Source organism: Artemia franciscana, chromosome 15 (genome assembly GCF_032884065.1).
Source record: "Artemia franciscana chromosome 15, ASM3288406v1, whole genome shotgun sequence".
In the NCBI taxonomy this organism is placed as follows: domain Eukaryota; kingdom Metazoa; phylum Arthropoda; class Branchiopoda; order Anostraca; family Artemiidae; genus Artemia; species Artemia franciscana.
The window spans coordinates 13,897,814-13,917,035 of NC_088877.1; the positions used below are offsets into that span (position 1 = coordinate 13,897,814).

The 19,222-nt window shown below is 35.1% G+C and overlaps 1 long non-coding RNA gene across 1 annotated transcript in view; it reads right to left on the reverse strand.

Annotated features, from left to right (window-relative positions):
• Positions 1–534: 534 nt before the first annotated feature.
• Positions 535–19,222, reverse strand: part of LOC136036082 (uncharacterized) — a 28,824-nt gene continuing 10,136 nt past the window's right edge. Inside the window, exons 2-3 of the long non-coding RNA XR_010619630.1 lie at positions 17,765–17,851; positions 535–670 (exon numbers count right to left, since the gene is read on the reverse strand). This is a non-coding gene — a long non-coding RNA (uncharacterized LOC136036082). The remainder of the gene's footprint in view (positions 671–17,764; positions 17,852–19,222) is intronic.

Sequence of the window (19,222 nt, forward strand, 5' to 3'; positions counted from 1 at the left end):
AAGGTTGCAGTAGAGTATTTACAGAGTGAACCTAGCTACATTCTTCATCGAAATCATAGAGTTCGCGGTAGTTATTATCGAAAAACTAAAGCCTTTTTCCTATTGCATATATTATAAGCATATATTTTGACTCTAGACAATGTTCAAAGACGTCACAATATTCTATAAAAGTATATGTTGTAGTCAATTGTAGTCAATTGACTACAACTGACAATTTTGTAGTCAATTTTTGACTACAAAAATTGTAGTCAGTTATTTTGGTCGCTATTTCTACGCCGTTCCATTGCGGTCAATGAGAATTTATGAAGTTGCAAAATCTCTTGAATAAATCTTTGGAAAATTTTGTTATAGGAAAGTTCAAACTGATTGAGGTAGTGAATTTGTTAATTCACATGTAAAAATGGATTTATTGAAATATAATACAATGCTATATCATTGTCATAGTCCAATAAAGGTGGAATATGCTGAATAATTGCTAAGAAATATTCGACTTTTAATCTCGAGATATTGTACATTGAAAAAAAGGTCTTTTATTCATGATTTAGATAAAATTATTTTGATTTATAATCAGCGTCTTCATTGGTCCCTGTCCAATCTTAGTCCTCTGGAATTTTATCTAGGAGATCATGATGCACTTGACGTTTTTCTTAAGCAATATTCCAATGTAAGGCTGGTGAAAAAGAAGAAATTCAGTGTTGGTGATACAGTTCAAATCAATCGAGCTAGTAATATTTTGAAAAGGAGAATTACACATCATTTATACTACCAATTTTTTTGTATTTTAGAGTGATATGTATGTAAAAAAACACCATTACGATATGAAGCACCTTCAATATATTCCTGTAAGCACTAAATATTTGGAACCAGTTAACATTAAGAAGTGAATTAAGCGATCCTTTAGTAATAGCAAAAGATTTGGCTTTAGTTACATGTCATTTTCATTTTATTCAATAGCAAGATGACTGGTAGAAAAATTTATTTGTTTTGTCCTGAAATTGATTGCTATGGTTCTACTCTTAAACCACAAAAATTGGGTCGTGGAATGAACAAATACAAGAATCTTTCGCCAATGTCGGGTTAAGGTCTTGGCAATTGGTTTTCTAAGTTGTTTCGCGTTGCACTACCCCTGGCTAAAAAATAAATTACTCCGGTTGCCGCCGATTTTGGGTCCTCTACACTACACGATTGGGGTTCTGGGAAGGAATTTAAAGAAAGTGTATCTCAAGATCTCAGGTCTAGCGTACAATCCATTGTCGTGCAATTGAAATTACGACAAAGCGGAAAAGTTTATCAATCTCTAATCAGTTCAGAAGCGGAATATATCAGTATTGTCAGAGAAGACAAATTAAAAACAAGAGAAAAGATTGTTGGATTGAAAAATGATTTCTTTTCCTAGACAGAAATTGCATATTTACCACACAAAGGGTCCCAACCCTTTGTCACCTCGTCATTGAATCTTTTCAATGCAGAAAATGCTGGTCAATGTGGTCAATGCAACAACCGCTCTTTAAAAACGCCCATTTTCAACTTTATTCCAGTGAAGAATATTTCATAGATTTGAATTTAACATTTATGTATTTGTATGTTACAGTCAAAAAATTTAGCTATGAAAAACCAAGTAACGCCGAGGGGTGATTCTATGAAAACCGTGTACTACACTTAGACAAATAAGTGCCTACACAAGTGGGACGCTGGTGAGCCCTAACAACAATCTTTCAAACTTTGCAAGTTAAAGACAATTCATATTGATGACTGCCAAACCCTATGAGAATTTTGGGACTAAGCCATTGGATATGAATACAAAATGGACACTGAATACCAACATACTTAGAGCAACTAAAGTATAGAGCAACTATACTTAGAGACAAGTAGTGATTTATACTTAGTTGGGAAAATAAATAATGAAACATTTAATATACCCCAATGGATACCTCCCAATCTTAAGATTAATATAAAGTTACAACTTGCCCCGTCAAAATTTATTTTGTGAAAGGTACATGCCACTGCACCTGTTGCATCAGTGTCTCTCATTTCGTCGATACTTCATGTACGAAAAGAACAGGCTATGAGTTCGGAAGCTTTGGCAATTGAAAATTCAGAGATAATGGAAATAATATCAAACTACTCGTTCCGTACATAATCACGAATCAGCACCATACTGCTACGGTTTCACTTTGATTCTTCATTTACGAATGGTGAAATTTCTACAGAACTCGCTATGGCTTTTGTTAAAAGTGCTAGTGCTATGGGATCATGGACAAACCCACCTGACAAAGTTGAAATGTTTGGACATCAACCTCTTGTATTTAAAGTATATGGAATTCCGCTCAACAGTTTATCCTTTGATGAGTTTTACAGGACTATACTTACAGTGAAGTTTCTCAGCTTTTATGTTGACAATCCTTGATTGAACGACTTAATAATGGAAAATACCCTTTTCTACCTGTAGAATATTGACTTCAGTGCTCGAAGAATAAAAGTTTTTTAAAAATTCACGTGTTTCAATTTCCTTTGATGCAATGGCACACACGTTGCACTTACTTGAAGAATTACTTTCTGTAACAGCCAAATTAAATCAAGTAAGTTCATAATCGTAGTAGCCATTGTTTTCACAGCGATGTCGTAGGAACCAGACTCTCTTATTATTCCGACAATTGAAGTGTAGACCTGGTTCTTCCTCCCAAAACAATCTGAAACAACCACGATACCAGTCTTGTAAAAAAAACTAAAATTACGTTTATGGTTTTTTCCAATCATACCAGGGTAAGTACTTTCCCATTGATCAAATTTATCATTGTTGCGATTGGAGAATAGGAAACCTCTAGTGTGAGTGAGAGTTGCAAATATCTTCAAGACAGGGATTATAGTCTTTAATTTGCGCTGCATATTCTCTATGTAATTTACATTGATTGCATTATCTACACATTTTGTCACAGTCACCAACAATATTACAATTATCACAGGATGACCAGCTGCCCACTGTATACAGGCATAGTGGGCATGTGTAGAACATTTTTCACTGCAGATTGTCTCACTTCCAAAAAGGAACTGACTTGCGATCGATAAAATGAATGTTCTTTTTTCTTCTGGAAACAGGATGAGTAATCGAATAACGTTAAAACCCGATTGGTCAGGATATTTCGACTTATTTGTTGTTGCCACGCGATAAAATATGTTTGGATTGAGTCTTAAATGAATTTCTAGGTAGTGTTAGAAAGCAAATCTACAATATCATTTTGTTTTGTTCCGATTAGTATGTCAGTAAATTGAGCAAATGCATTTGACCCGCAACATATAAGTTTAATACTATACTGAAAAGATAGAGACTCATATTTCATTATATGATCAAGCTTCCTTTGATAGAATATTTTCATTTGCATAACTCTTGAAAATTATCATTTACATTTCAACATTTTCCTAAAGTTACAATATTCTGCATGATTACTTCTCAAATCCATCCATTTTTTATTACTGACAATCTCACCGCTGATTACAGGCTAACAAACCCCAAGAATTAAGATTCTTTCTACCTTCTCGTTGCATATTGGTCCAAAGAGAGAGGAGCAGTAGCCTAGTAAAATATCTATGATGTAATTCTTTTCGATTTCGAACATTTATTTTCAAAAATGGAATAGTAATGATCTCACTCTTTTCTTACATCCCGAATCAAATCATTGTCTTCAATATCTTTCCCTAGTGCATTTAATCCATCTTGTAGTCTGTGTATATGCATTATATTCACTTTTGCTGAAAAACATAACTGTTGTTCTAACTTTATTTTGCTCAATTTTATCAAATATCTTGCAAACATTTCATCCCATTCAAACGTTAGCCGACAATTTCTTGTGATTTTTACTGCAACATTGGGTACTCTTGGTTTCATTTCACTGTTTCTAGTACATTAAACTTTTTAAAAAGGGTGATCCCTCCACTGTAAGTGTTTTCCAAGATTTTAGGTTTCCCCCTCCCAACTCCACCCCAATGTGACCAGATCTGGTCGGGATTTAAAATAAGAGCTCTGAGACACGATATCCTTCTAAATATCAAATTTCATTGAGATCCAATCACCCGTTCGTAAGTTAAAAATACCTCATTTTTTCAAATTTTTCAGAATTGCCCCCCCCCATATACCAAAAAGAGAGTGGATCCGTTTCGGTTATGTCAATCATGTATCTAGGACTTCTGTTTATTTTTCCCACCAAGTTTTATCCCGATCCCTCCCCTCTAAGTGTTTTCCAAGATTTTAGGTTTCCCTCTCCCAAATCCCCCCAATGTCATTAGATCCGGTCGGGATTTAAAATAGCAGCTCTGAGACACATTATCCTTCCAAACATCAAATTTCATTAAAATCTGATTAACCTTTCGTAATTTGAAAATACTTCTATTTTTCTATTTTTTTCAAGTTAACAGGCCTTGCTTCGTTAATACCAAGTGCCATAAAAAACCTAAGCAATATGTACAATAGCTACTTTAAGTATAAAAAGTAAGGAAAGAGACTGTATCACATACAATTTTGCTACTCAGGTAAAACGCAGAGAAACAAATGTGCATTCAACAAGCCACTCCTGTCATAATATTAAATAAAAATGTATTAATTCAAAAACGTTCAGAAATTAAATAAAAAAACAAGTTTTTTTAACTGCAAGTAAGGAGCGATATTAAAACTTAAAACGAAGAGAAATTACTCCTTATATGAAAGGGGTTGTCCCCTCCGCAACGCCTCGCTCTTTACGCTAAAGTTTGACTCTGTCACAACTCTACTTTTTAAAACAATGCAAAAGCTTTTTACCGTAAAGAGCAAGGTCTTGCGGAGGGTACAAACCCTTTTATATACGGAGTAATTTCTGTTCGTTTTAAGTTTTAATGTCGCTCCTTGCTTGCAGTTAAAACAGCTTTATTTTTTTATTTAATTTCTGAACGTTTTTGAATTAATACATGTTTTGATTTTTGCTCACTGCACATGAATAATTAAAACGAAATTTGCATATTAATTATTTTTTGCTAAATGGCTTTCTCATAGTTTTGATCGGATGGTTTTGATAAGAAAAGGGGTGGGAGAGGAGACCTAGTTGTCCTCCTCTTATTGGCTGCTTAAAAATGCAACTAGATTTTTTTTATTTTTCGTACGAACGTTTTTGTTAGTAATAAACATACGTACCTTACGAATAAACTTACGTAACGAACTTCTATATTTGTGTATTTTTATTACGTATATGAGGAGGTTTGCCCCCTCGTCAATACCTCACTCTTTACAAAAAAGCTTGAATTTTATCCCGAATCTTTAAGAATGACCCCTGAATCACAAAGGCCGTAGAATAAATAGTTGAAGTTACTAAAAATACTTTAGCGTAAAGAGCAAAGTATTGTGGAGGAGACGAACCCCCTTATAAACTTAATATTTTATGTTCCTTTTAAGTTTTGATGCTACTCATTACTTTCAGGTGATTTTGTTTTATTTACTTTCTTATTATATTTTTTAAATAATGCTAGAAAATCCTGCGCCCCCTTCATGGAAATTCTCTTTTCTCAGGATAAATTCCTCATGGAAAGATCCTCCTACGTATCCCCTGACCCCGATCCACTCCCACCACAACGTGAAAAAATCCCCCTGAAAACGTCTGTATGCGTCATAATAACCATTATTATATGTAAACAATGGTCAAAGTTTGTAACTTGCAACCCCTCCCCCGGGGACTCTGGGGGATTAAGTCATCCACAAGGACATAATTATTAGGTTTTCGACTACGTTGAACAGAATGGCTATCTCTAAATTTTGATCCGGTGACTTCGGGGAAAAATGTGCGTGTGAGGGAGCCTAGGTGCCCTCCAATTTTTTGGTCACTTAAAAAGGGCACTAGAACTTCGTATTTTTGTTATAATGAGCCATCTTGAAACATTCTAGGATCACTGGGGTGATACGATCACCCCTGGAAAAAAGCAACAAATAAACACGCATCCGTGATCTGACTTCTGGCAAAAAATACGAAATTCTACATTTTTGGAGAAAGAAGCTTGAAACTTTAACAGTACGGTTCTCTGATACGCTGAATTAAATCGTGTGATTTTCGTTAAGATTTCATGACTTTTAAGGCGTGGTTCTCCCTATTGTCTAAAATAAGGCAAATTTTCTCGGCCTCGTAACTTTTGATTGGTAAAACTAAACTGGATGAAACATATATATTTAAAATCAGCATTAAAATATGATTCTTTTGATGTAATCATTGATATCAAATTTCTGTTTTTTAGAGTTTCGGTTACTATTGAGCCGGGTCGCTCCTTACTACAGTTCGTTACTACGAACTGTTTGATAGAAGCAATTGACAATAAGGTCATCAAAACAAATGAAAAAAATAATTAATCTTTTGTGAAATAATCCTTTTGTTTATATAATGCTGCTTTTCGTTAAGGTTTTATTTAATCTAATTCCTTTTAATAATATTAAACACGTCGAGTCCCCATATGAATTTTGTATCCGGTGCAATAGACTTTATTATATCAAGGGACTCTTGTCATGCGCTTCAGCAATACCAGATGTTTTTCGGATTTTCTTAGAAAATTTAATGACGATTTTGAATTATTTTCATTAAAAGTGTCTTTTTACCAGACTGGGTACATGTAAATTCATAGTTTAATATTAAACAATTTTTATTCAAAGATATAGAAAATATACACTGCTAAATTAAAAACAACAACAAAAGCAATGATTCTGCCTTGCATAAACATATAAGAAATTCTATATACAAAAAACACTGCTGAGATGGGGAGTGATAGAAAAACTTTTGGGACGGACCCTCCTCCCGCCTAACAGTGAGTTTTATCCAGACCGAAATGGTGTCTGTACTGTACACATAAATCCTGGTCCGAAGTGAAGTATGTCCATGAGGTAGTGCCTTTACAGTGTCTGAACGCACATAGACCTTGCATGATATGGCTGAAATGGCTTTATATCGACTCTAACCATGTAGTTTATAAATTTGAAAGAGGAAATCGTCATGACCTTCGTTCTTGAAACTAAATTGTTCTCTACATTGTTTCTAGAGACGTTTATGTCAAAATTTTCCATTACATAGGGTGTAGGAACCCCCTTGCAGACTTTTTTTTACTTATTCATTATGTGTTTGCCCATAGTAAACATTCAAACCAGCAAGCACAACATTGAGAAATGAAGTCACTCCCGTCTAAGATTTTAAACATAAAACTTATTGGGGGCCTCGTGCTTCACTAGCTCAAAACAAATAGACTTGTCCCAAATGGTGCAGTATATTCTTGAGCTGATATGTATACCACTTTCAAAATCGTCCAACAGATTATCTGTTTTAACGTTTAACAGGAGTGGATCAGTTTCTCCGTAACACTTGAACTTGCCCCTCCCCCGGCTATTAGAGTTTACACACATTTTAATAAAATTTCAACGAGATTTTCTTTGAAATTTCTAAAATGGAACTGCCAGCGTCAATATTTTTATTTAATACTAAGTTTATTTTTTCTGATGCAAAAGGAACATCTTGGAATCTACGATTCTTAAGGATTTAAAGTTCAGATAGGCAGCGATTCACACATTCTTTTGGGTCGGATACAACACCACAACGACTCTTATTGTGGGCATCATTGCACATTTTACTAAAAGCTGAATCTAAAATGTGTTTAAAGATATCCTTTTTAACCTTCGCCTTTACAGCAGAACGTTTACTGACAATGGTGTAAATAAACGTCTTCATGAACGGCTTTTGGTCAATAAACGGCTTTTGGTCAAATTTGTAGGCTTTAAGGATCTGTGTGACCCTGAAACCATTGGCTACCATCCATCGCAAAGGAATTAGATGTACAACAATATACTGTTTTGGAGGAGGATCGGCAATAAGCTTTTGGTCTGAAGGTGTCCAGTGCATACGCCCATCCTCTATCAAAGAAATATTGTGTGGACTCAGTGAGTCCTTAGACACCGGTCTGTTTATGCAAGGTAAAACAAAATCCATTACCAAATCATGAAGTTCCACTGGTATTTTACCATCAATTTCGAAAAGCCATACCTGTGAACGATTTATTTACATATAATGGCGCATACCCGTATGAGTACTACAACTCAGATTCGAGGCTACATGAGGAAAAATTGCCACCCATCGAGGCATTTTATAATTTAATTCTCGACCGTCAATGCACTACTATCAACTATGAATTTGCAAGAAAATTGGTGTAAAATGGTGTAAAATGGTATGTAAAATGGGTGTAAAAATGGGGAGGATTATTATAAAATGCATCTGGCAAGTGATGTATTGATGTTATTGGCTAGTGAAAGTAAAAAGACGGACGAAATTTATGAAGAACTTAGGCTCGATTTGGGGTATTATTTGTCGACTCCCCATCCGGCGATGGATATAATTCTTAAAATCAGTAAAGAGAAAATAGGTCTGATTACCTACGTGGATTACCACTTATTTTTAGAGAAATCCATGTGGGAGGATATGTTTTTCGCAGTTCTTGTATCTTGGAAAGTGAGCCACACTGGTGAAAAGTTCGGTGCGATTTTTCTAGATATGAACTCCCTTTATCCGTCGGCAATGTCTCACTACTCTTTGCCGTGTGGGAATTACAAATGGCTGGACAATCCTTGTGATCCAAGTTTCCCTGACATTGCCACCGTTGAGGATAAGTGATCATTTAATAAAATATATTGCAGGTTTAAAGGGGTGTAGAGGTTACATAGAGGTTACAGTAAATAAGACCATTGACTCACTCCCTTTTTCATTATAATTATCTACCTTAGTCACCATACTATTAACCCTTTCTAAAAATATACCGTCAAAAGTATGTAAATTTGGGTGAAGTGTCTGCATTGCGGTTTGCATATAATGCGAGTACACTTTACTAGACTTTTCATTCAAATGAAAAAATTTTCCGGGACGGATGCTTTAATGCTATCCTTCCAACCCGCCTCTTGAATCTGTCGTTCAAGAAGGACTCGAATCTTGCTTGCATAAGAGTGTACTATGTTCTTAGGATACGAAAAATACTACCTGTAAAGCTGTAAGGGTGTTGAATTGGTCCCCAAACTCAGCCCTAAAGACACAAGCAAAGCGCAAGACAGAATTACATAGAAAAAAAATCCGGCAATTTAGGGGGATAGTCGCTACCACTTTATCTTACTCTCCCCTCTAGCAGCCTCTGGGCCTCGATGACTGGTATTTCTTGTAGGACACGATCTAAATTTCGTGGTCAAGGCCAAGATTGGTTACAAAAGCATCTATATCAAAATCAAGGGGAGTCACGCCATCCTGATTCACCCCCTCACAAAATGAATTTACCTCTTCCCGTTAACTTTCATCGGGTCCAATACTGCCAAGAGACTGTTTCAAAATGTTGATGGTGGTGACAGAGCAGCTCTCTCTATGCCATCAATGCTGGTCCCTTGACTGGGGGGTATTAATGTCGCTAGGTGAACCTGAAAATAATAACAACTTATTTTCCCTTTGAAACAGTTAAAATTTTAACCTGTAAAAAAATATATAAGTGCCTACACAAGTGGGACGCTTGTGAGCCCTAACAACAATCTTTCAAACTTTGCAAGTTACAGACAATTCATATTGATGACTGCCAAATCCTATGAGAATTTTGGGACTAAGCCATTGGATATGAATACAAAATGGACACTGAATACCAATATACTTAGAGCAACTAAAGTATAGAGCAACTATACTTAGAGACAATACTTAGTTCGGAAAATAAATAATGAAACACTTAATATACCCCAATGGATACCTCCCAATCTTAAGATTAATATAAAGTTACAACTTGCCCCGTCAAAATTTATTTTGTGAAAGGTACATGCCACTGCACCTGTTGCATCAGTGTCTCTCATTTCGTCGATACTTCATGTACGAAAAGAACAGGCTATGAGTTCGGAAGCTTTGGCAATTGAAAATTCAGAGATAATGGAAATAATATCAAACTACTCGTTCCGTACATAATCACGAATCAACGCCATACTGCTACGGTTTCACTTTGACTCTTCATTTATGAATGGTGAAATTTCTACAAAACTCGCTGTGGCTTTTGTTAAAAGTGCTAGTGCTATGGGATCATGGACAAACCCACCTCACAAAGTTGAAATGTTTGGACATCAACCTCTTGTATTTAAAGTATATGGAATTCCGCTCAACAGTTTATCCTTTGATTAGTTTTACAGGACTATACTTACAGTGAAGTTTCTCAGCTTTTATGTTGACAATCCTTGATTGAACGACTTCATAATGGAAAATACCCTTTTCTACCTGTATAATATTTATTTCAGTGCTCGAAGAATAAAAGTTTTTAAAAATTCACGTGTTTCAATTTCCTTTGATGCAATGGCACACACGTTGCACTTACTTGAAGAATTACTTTCTGTAACAGCCAAATTAAAACCAGTAAGTTCATAATCGTAGTAGCCATTGTTTTCACACCGATGTCGTAGAAATCAGACTCTCTTATTATTCCGACAATTGAAGTGTAGACCTGGTTCTTCCTCCCAAAACAATTTGAAACAACCACGATACCAGTCTTGTAAAAAAAAACTAAAATTACGTTTATGGTTTTTTCCAATCATACCAGGGTAAGTACTTTCCCATTGATCAAATTTATCATTGTTGCGATTGGAGAATAGGAAACCTCTAGTGTGAGTGAGAGTTGCAAATATCTTCAAGACAGGGATTATAGTCTTTAATTTGCGCTGCATATTCTCTATGTAATTTACATTGATTGCATTATCTACACATTTTGTCACAGTCACCAACAATATTACAATTATCACAGGATGACCAGCTGCCCACTATATACAGGCATAGTGGGCATGTGTAGAACATTTTTCACTGCAGATTGTCTCACTTCCAAAAAGGAACTGACTTGCGATCGATAAAATGAATGTTCTTTTTTCTTCTGGAAACAGGATGAGTAATCGAATAACGTTAAAACCCGATTGGTCAGGATATTTCGACTTATTTGTTGTTGCCACGCGATAAAATATGTTCGGATTGAGTCTTAAAGGAATTTCTAGGTAGTGTTCAAAAGCAAATCTACAGTCTCATTTTGTTTTGTTTCGATTAATATGTCAGTAAATTAAGCAAATGCATTTGACCCGCAACATATAAGTTTAATACTATAATGAAAAGATAGAGACTCATATTTCATTATATGATCAAGCTTCCTTTGATAGAATATTTTCATTTGCATAACTCTTGAAAATTATCATTTACATTTCAACATTTTCCTAAAGTTACAATATTCTGCATGATTACTTCTCAAATCCATCCATTTTTTATTACTGACAATCTCACCGCTGATTACAGGCTAACAAACCCCAAGAATTAAGATTCTTTCTACCTTCTCGTTGCATATTGGTCCAAAGAGAGAGGAGCAGTAGCCTAGTAAAATATCTATGATGTAATTTTTTTCGATTTCGAACATTTATTTTCAAAAATGGAATAGTAATGATCTCACTCTTTTCTTACATCCCGAATCAAATCATTGTCTTCAATATCTTTCCCTAGTGCATTTAATCCATCTTGTAGTCTTTATATATGCATTATATTCACTTTTGCTGCAAAACATAACTGTTGTTCTAACTTTACTTTGGTCAATGTTATCAAATATCTTGGAAATATTTCATCCCATTCAAAAGTTAGCCGACAATTTCTTGTGAATTTTACTGCAACATTGGGTACTCTTGGTTTCATTTCACTGTCTCTAGTACATTAAACTTTTTAAAAAGGGTGATCCCTCGACTGTAAGTGTTTTCCAAGATTTTAAGGTTTCCCCCTCCCAACTCCCCCCCCAACGTCACCAGATCCGGTCGAGATTTAAAATAAGAGCTCTGAGACACGATATCCTTCTAAATATCAAATTTCATTGAGATCCGATCACCCGTTCGTAAGTTAAAAATACCTCATTTTTTCAAATTTTTCAGAATTGTCCCCCCCCCATATACCCAAAAGAGAGCGGATCCGTTCCGGTTATGTCAATCATCAATCTAGGACTTATGTTTATTTTTCCCACCAAGTTTCATCCCGATCTCTCCACTCTAAGTGTTTTCCAAGATTTTAGGTTTCCCCCTCCCAAATCCCTCCCAATGTCATTAGATCCGGTCGGGATTTAAAATAACAGCTCTGAGACACATTATCTTTCCAAACATCAAATTTCATTAAAATCTGATTAACCTTTCGTAAGTTGAAAATACTTCTATTTTTCTATTTTTTTTTCAAATTAACAGGCCTTGCTTGGTTAATACCAAGTGCCATAAAAAACCTAAGCAATATGTACAATAGCTACTTTAAGTATAAAAAGTAAGGAAAGAGACTGTATCACATACAATTTTGCTACTCAGGTAAAACGCAGAGAAACAAATGTGCATTCAACAAGCCACTCCTGTCACAATATTATATAAAAATGTATTAATTCAAAAACGTTCAGAAATTAAATAAAAAAACAAGTTTTTTTAACTGCAAGTAAGGAGCGATGTTAAAACTTAAAACGAAGAGAAATTACTCCTTATATGAAAGGGGTTGTCCCCTCCGCAACGCCTCGCTCTTTACGCAAAAGTTTGACTCTGTCACAACTCTACTTTTTAAAACAATGCAAAAGCTTTTTACCGTAAAGAGCAAGGTCTTGCGGAGGGTACAATCCCTTTTATATACGGAGTAATTTCTGTTCGTTTTAAGTTTTAATGTCGCTCCTTGCTTGCAGTTAAAACAACTTTATTTTTTTATTTAATTTCTGAACGTTTTTGAATTAATACATGTTTTGATTTTTGCTCACCGCACATGAATAATTAAAATGAAATTTGCATATTAATTATTTTTTGCTAAATGGCTTTCTCATAGTTTTGATCGGATGATTTTGATAAGAAAAGGGGTGGGAGAGGAGACCTAGTTGCCCTCCTCTTATTGGCTGCTTAAAAATCCAACTAGATTTTTTTTATTTTTCGTACGAACGTTTTTGTTAGTAATAAACATACGTACCTTACGAATAAACTTACGTAACGAACTTCTATATTTGTGTATTTTTATTACGTATATGAGGAGGTTTGCCCCCTCGTCAATACCTCACTCTTTACAAAAAAGCTTGAATTTTATCCCGAATCTTTAAGAATAACCCCTGAATCACAAAGGCCGTAGAATAAATAGTTGAAGTTACTAAAAATACTTTAGCGTAAAGAGCAAAGTATTGTGGAGGAGACGAACCCCCTTATAAACTTAATATTTTATGTTCCTTTTAAGTTTTGATGCTACTCATTACTTTCAGGTGATTTTGTTTTATTTAGTTTCTTATTTTTTTTTTTAAATAATACTAGAAAATCCTGCGCCCCCTTCATGGAAATTCTCTTTTCTCAGGATAAATTCCTCATGGAAAGATCCTCCCACGTAACCCCTGACCCCGATCCACTCCCACTACAACGTGAAAAAGTTTCCCTGAAAACGTCTGTATACTTCATAATAACCATCACTATATGTAAACAATGGTCAAAGTTTGTAACTTGCAGCCCCTCCCCCGGGGACTCTGGGGGATTAAGTCATCCACAAGGACATAGTTATTAGGTTTTCGACTAGGTTGAACAGAATGGTTATCTCTAAATTTTTATCCGGTGACTTTGGGGAAAAAAATGTGCGTGTGAGGGAGCCTAGGTGCCCTCCAATTTTTGGGTAACTTAAAAAGGGCACTAGAACTTCGAGTTTTCGTTGTAATGAGCCATTTTGCAACATTCTAGGATCACTGGGGTGATACGATCACCCCTGGAAAAAAAAAATAAACACGCATCCGTGATCTGACTTCTGGCAAAAAATACGAAATTCTACATTTTTGGAGAAAGAAGCTTGAAACTTTAACAGTAGGGTTTTCCGATATGCTGAATTTGATCGTGTGATATTCGTTAAGATTTCATGACTTTTAAGGCGTGTTTTTTCCCTATTCTCTAAAATAAGGCAAATATTCTCGGCCTCGTAACTTTTGATTGGTAAAACTAAACTTGATGAAACATATATATTTAAAATCAGCATAAAATATGATTCTTTTGATGTAACCATTGATATAAAATTTCCGTTTTTTAGAGTTTCGGTTACTATTGAGCCGGGTCGCTCCTTACTACAGTTCGTTACTACGAACTGTTTGATAGAAGCAATTGACAATAAGGTCATCAAAACAAATGAAAAAATAATTAATCTTTTGTGAAATAATCCTTTTGTTTATATAATGCTGCTTTTCGTTAAGGTTTTATTTAATTTAATTCCTGGTGATTTTCTATTACGCAAAAGCTATATCGTTAGAAATATATGTTGGTTTTTTAGATTGGTCAGGGTGGAAAAAAGTCAGAGTGGACAAATTGGTCAGGGTGGAAAAAGCAGTTCCTCTTTATATCTCCTTGTGCTACAAATTGAAAATGCTTGCCCTATCCCGCTTCAAACAAGGATTTTACTCCGAAAATTACGCAATATGTCTAGTCTACCTTCCTGCTAAAAGAAGAATTGACAAGTAGAGTGGGAGGATTATACGAAGGGGCTATGAGGCGTTATAGAGGTTACACCCTTACCGGTTATTTGCAACAAATTAAATAAACTTGGGAAAACAAAAACAAGTGAACAAACCAAATTGTTGCTCCCGACACACAAATATTGATCAACTGAAAGAGAAAGAGCATCTGATCATGTGCTATTTGTGTCTGAAAAAGGGATCCCAAATGCAGCAGCCATACGACACCTAAGGCAGCCTCATGGAAGAAGAAAATGAGACGTCGTAATTGCTCGTTCCTATAAAAGGATATTTCAAATATGAATACAGCTTTATACCTGGAGTGAGACGACCAGCCTGACGGACAAGCAATTTGTCAAGTGCAACCTCTTTGGAAAATAGGCAAACGTACATTTAATCACAAAGACAAGTCTTGAATATCGTGTGCTTGAACATTTGCCCAATAAAATGTCTGCTTAAGGGTTCAAATTTAATATCAATATCTTGTGTTTCCAGAGTTGCCACCTGGTGAAAAAACACTAGATTCTTGAAAAAAAAACTAAATCAGCACATAAATCAATAGATTATTGACTAGAAATCCCGAGAACTATAATACTCTTTATCATTGTAGTTAATAATTGTTTTGTTTCTTTTCCATGGTCTATACAAGTGCACTATAGGAAGAGGGTAAAATTACGCCTCTTGTTGTGGAAAAATACCTTTAGATTGACATTTTGTTTTTTCTCAAGTGAAGATTGCCCTTGAAATTTAAAAAAATGCCTTTTTATATCTTTACGCAGAGAATATTTCAAAATTATTTGCTCCCTCCCTGTATTTTCCTGAATTGGTACCAGGAAAATACAGGGCATTTAAAAAAATGCCTTTTTATATCTTTACGCAGAGAATATTTCAAAATTATTTGCTCCCTCCCTGTATTTTCCTGAATTGGTACCCTTGGCTTATACCCCGATCACTGAAAATTGGTTTTCGGCGATCTAACCGAAAAATTTACTTTTCCTTCTTGATTTTTTTCCTTGTCGATTTTAAACCCAGTTCCCCCCAGAAAATATAGAAACTATTTTCTTTTTACTCTAGTTGAGTTAGTATTATTAGTGGGACACCAGTGATAATTTTGACAATGGCCTCTTTGCATTTTCATGGAAAAAATGTGTCCCGCCATTCACAAATTTCGATAAGCATCGGTATTATTGTTTCTTTAATAAAAAAAATGCAGTTATTAATTAAACGGAACACACCCAAGAAGTAAAGTTATGTTAATTCTAATGAAATATGGCAAAACATGATGAAAATACAGTACTTTAGTCTATAATAAATGTAAGTATGACTATGTATTTGCACATTAAGGGGGTGTGGGGGTAAAGTAACCCAACCTAATGTTACACCACCCCTAAAATATGTAAATATATGGCCCAAGATATACAGGTTCAATGCATTCTGTCACCTTGTATTCGTCTTTGTGGTTATGAAACTGGTTTCCGTAGATTGTACATCATCCTTATTATCCTTCGCAAATTACCTTTAGCATATTTTCATCCCCATACCTATTTTCAGCGGCTGTGTGGGTCATGCTAAATCTAAAGGTATGGTTTTGGAACGTTTTAACTATGCAAAACAAAATGTCTATCTCAAACTTATGATTGAATATGTGTTGGGGAAAAAAGGGACGGAGGAGGGAGGCTAGTAGTCGTCCAATCTTTTTTGTCAAATAAAAGGAACACCAGAAATTTTAATTTCCGTTCAAATGAGCATGAACAGAAATTGACACCTGTGTCACCTACTGAAAAGACTTCTTCGGAACCATCTGGACAACAGCAAAATTACCCTCGAAATGGCACCAAGGTACGCTTGTGAATCTCTTCAAGAAGGGCGATGCAACGCTCTGTTACAACTGGCGAGGCATCAGCCTGCTCTCGATTCCTGGCATACTGTTCTCCCACATTATTCTGTCCCGAATGCATTGTCACCTAGATGAATACCTGCATGATGAACAGCATGGCTTCCGCCCAAACCGCTCTTGCAGAGACATGATATTCACCCTGCGAACGCTCACGGAGGAGAGATGCTAATGGCACAATAAACTATACATGATCTTCATAGACTTTGAAAAAGCGTTCGACTCATTAGACCACCAGTCTCTCTGGAAGCTCCTTCGCCACTATGGTATATTTATATATAAATAAATATATAAATATGTTATATATAAATATAATTATATATAAATATAATATTTATATATAAATTTCCCATCCCCTCCGGGGAAAAACAAGGGTGCGTGCTATTCCCGCTTCTCTTTGCATTCGCAATCGAGTTCGTACTGAGGAGCGTCGACTCAACTGGGCTACGCCTAAAAAGTCGCCTGCTGAGCGACCTAGATTTTGCTGATGATATTGCTATCCTCAAAACCTACAAATCACGGCTTCAAGCGGTGCTCACTAGCGTTCAACAAAAAGTAGAAGATTTTGGACTCAATATCAACACCAATAAAACAAAAGGCATGACAACTAGCGATTCACATATGAACACCAAATGTAATGACAAGGATGTTCTAAGGTGTAAGGTAAGGTTCAAATGAGCCCTCTCCCGATGTTTTAGGGCCGTTGGTTCGATATAACCGCCCCCGGAAAAAGTCATAACAAATTAACACGTATTTGTGATTTTTTCATCTGGCAAATTAAGCAAATTCAACACCTTCTCTGATACGCCGAAGCTAATGGTATGATTTTAATTAAAATTCTTTGACTTTTAGTGATTGTTTCCTCCCTCTTTCAAAAATCAGGCAAGCTTTCACAGTTTGATAGTCTGTTATGGGTAAAACTAAGCTTAATGAATCTTATATATTTGGAATCAACATAATAAGCCGATGATATATCGATTGATATCAAAATTCCGATTCTAGGGTTTCGGTTACTATGGATCCATGTAGCTCCATTTTTACAGTTCTTTACCACAAACAGTTTGATAAGTTAGCATATAAATCAAAAATATAAAGAGTAGGACGTTATCTGCGCTTATTAGCTGTTTCAGTTACAAATAAGAAAACTTGGAGAATTAATTAAGTTTCGTTTAGATATTAGAAGTAAAGATTAAAATCATTAGATAATTCCCAGAGTATATACTCTTCTCTTACTCCCAATCGACTTCAATCATCAAACTGAAATCGATTTAATCTACCGAGTTATTTTACAAACCTATTATAAAAAGCATTAGGTTCTATTTTCTTTTCCAACGATTTCTTTTTTCATATAGACAATTATGTTTAATGTATACATACCTTCTTATTTTTCAATGACTCCATTTCTGTTCTATTTGCAGATATAGAGGATGTATTCATATGCACCATTCACTCCACTTTCAAAGGCTTTAACAACAAAAAAAAAATATCTAATTTAGAACTGATAGATTGCAGAGAAAAAAACCATAAATATGAAGACAAAAACTCTATCCGAGCAAAATTGTTAAATAGGAAGTATAGAACATTTTTTCAGTTTCGCGATTAACTAGGTTCGCCTATTATCTTGATGATAACACTCTGGGCTCTATATCTGATATGGACATATGATGAGAAATCGGAAGTTTCAAAGGTGGTAGATTTGTATAAATGCTAATCTGAAACATATTAGGAACTATAGTGAATCACTATTTTGTGCTTTTTTTATTAATTAGCTTTTTTGTAAATTGTATGATTTATTTGATTGAATCATGAATCTACGCGTTATATCGTGAAAAATCACTGGATTTAGGAAAAAATCGCTTGTTTTATAACAAATTCGCTATTAATCACTAGCTTGAAGAGAAATCACTAGGCAACATAAAATATCATTAGAAATAGTGGTAAATCACTAGGGATGGCAACCCTGTGTGTGTCCTTGACTGAAGATTCAACTGCTGAGACAGCACATGGATTGGTACCCCCGATCGCAAAATAGTCTCAATATATAACTGCAGTCCCATAGATGGCTCTATCCACAGAAGAATTGGATTCACCCCACCAAAAAAAGGAACTAAACCGTCATCGACTATGAACACATATCTGAACATATTGCACGTACCAGGCTTAGAAGTGAGCTTGCCAATATTCTTTGTCGTATTTCAGTGTCAAGTGTATTTTCAGTTCAAGTGCTTTAACAGTAATGGGCAAAAACACTTGTTATTGCTGTAATTTTACTCTGTGACTGTATTTTCTCTCATTCTAACATTATATCAGTTAAACACTACTTAAAATTTAGCATGAAGTATATTGGGCATAGAAGGAAGCAGCCAGACTCGTATACAGCATTGATTTTGCCTATTGAGTTTCAATGTCGCTTTTTAATCCGTTTGAAAAGACATGTTTCTTTCTGTTTAATTTTGTACCTGAGGCTAAATGATTTTTTTCTTACCACATTTTCTCATGTATTTTAGTCTGTACCAGAATTATTATTCCCAGTCTTTTTTCCATTTCCCTTTTTCCAAAATACCGTAATTGGTATTCTCATTCTTTTTTCCATTTTTTCTCCATTTTCCTCGTTCCTAAGCATCACAATTGGTGTTCCCATTCTTTCCCAGTCCTATAGACTCGTGATTTCCTGCTGCCTAGATACAATTCAATATCTTTTTTTTGTTTCTATAATTTACTGTTATATTTCGATCTAATTGCAATTCCTTGACATTTTATGCTGTGCAAAATTAGATGCTGTCATGGTAGTGACGAAACCTTGAAGTCCTTATCCATGTGTATGATATTGTGTAG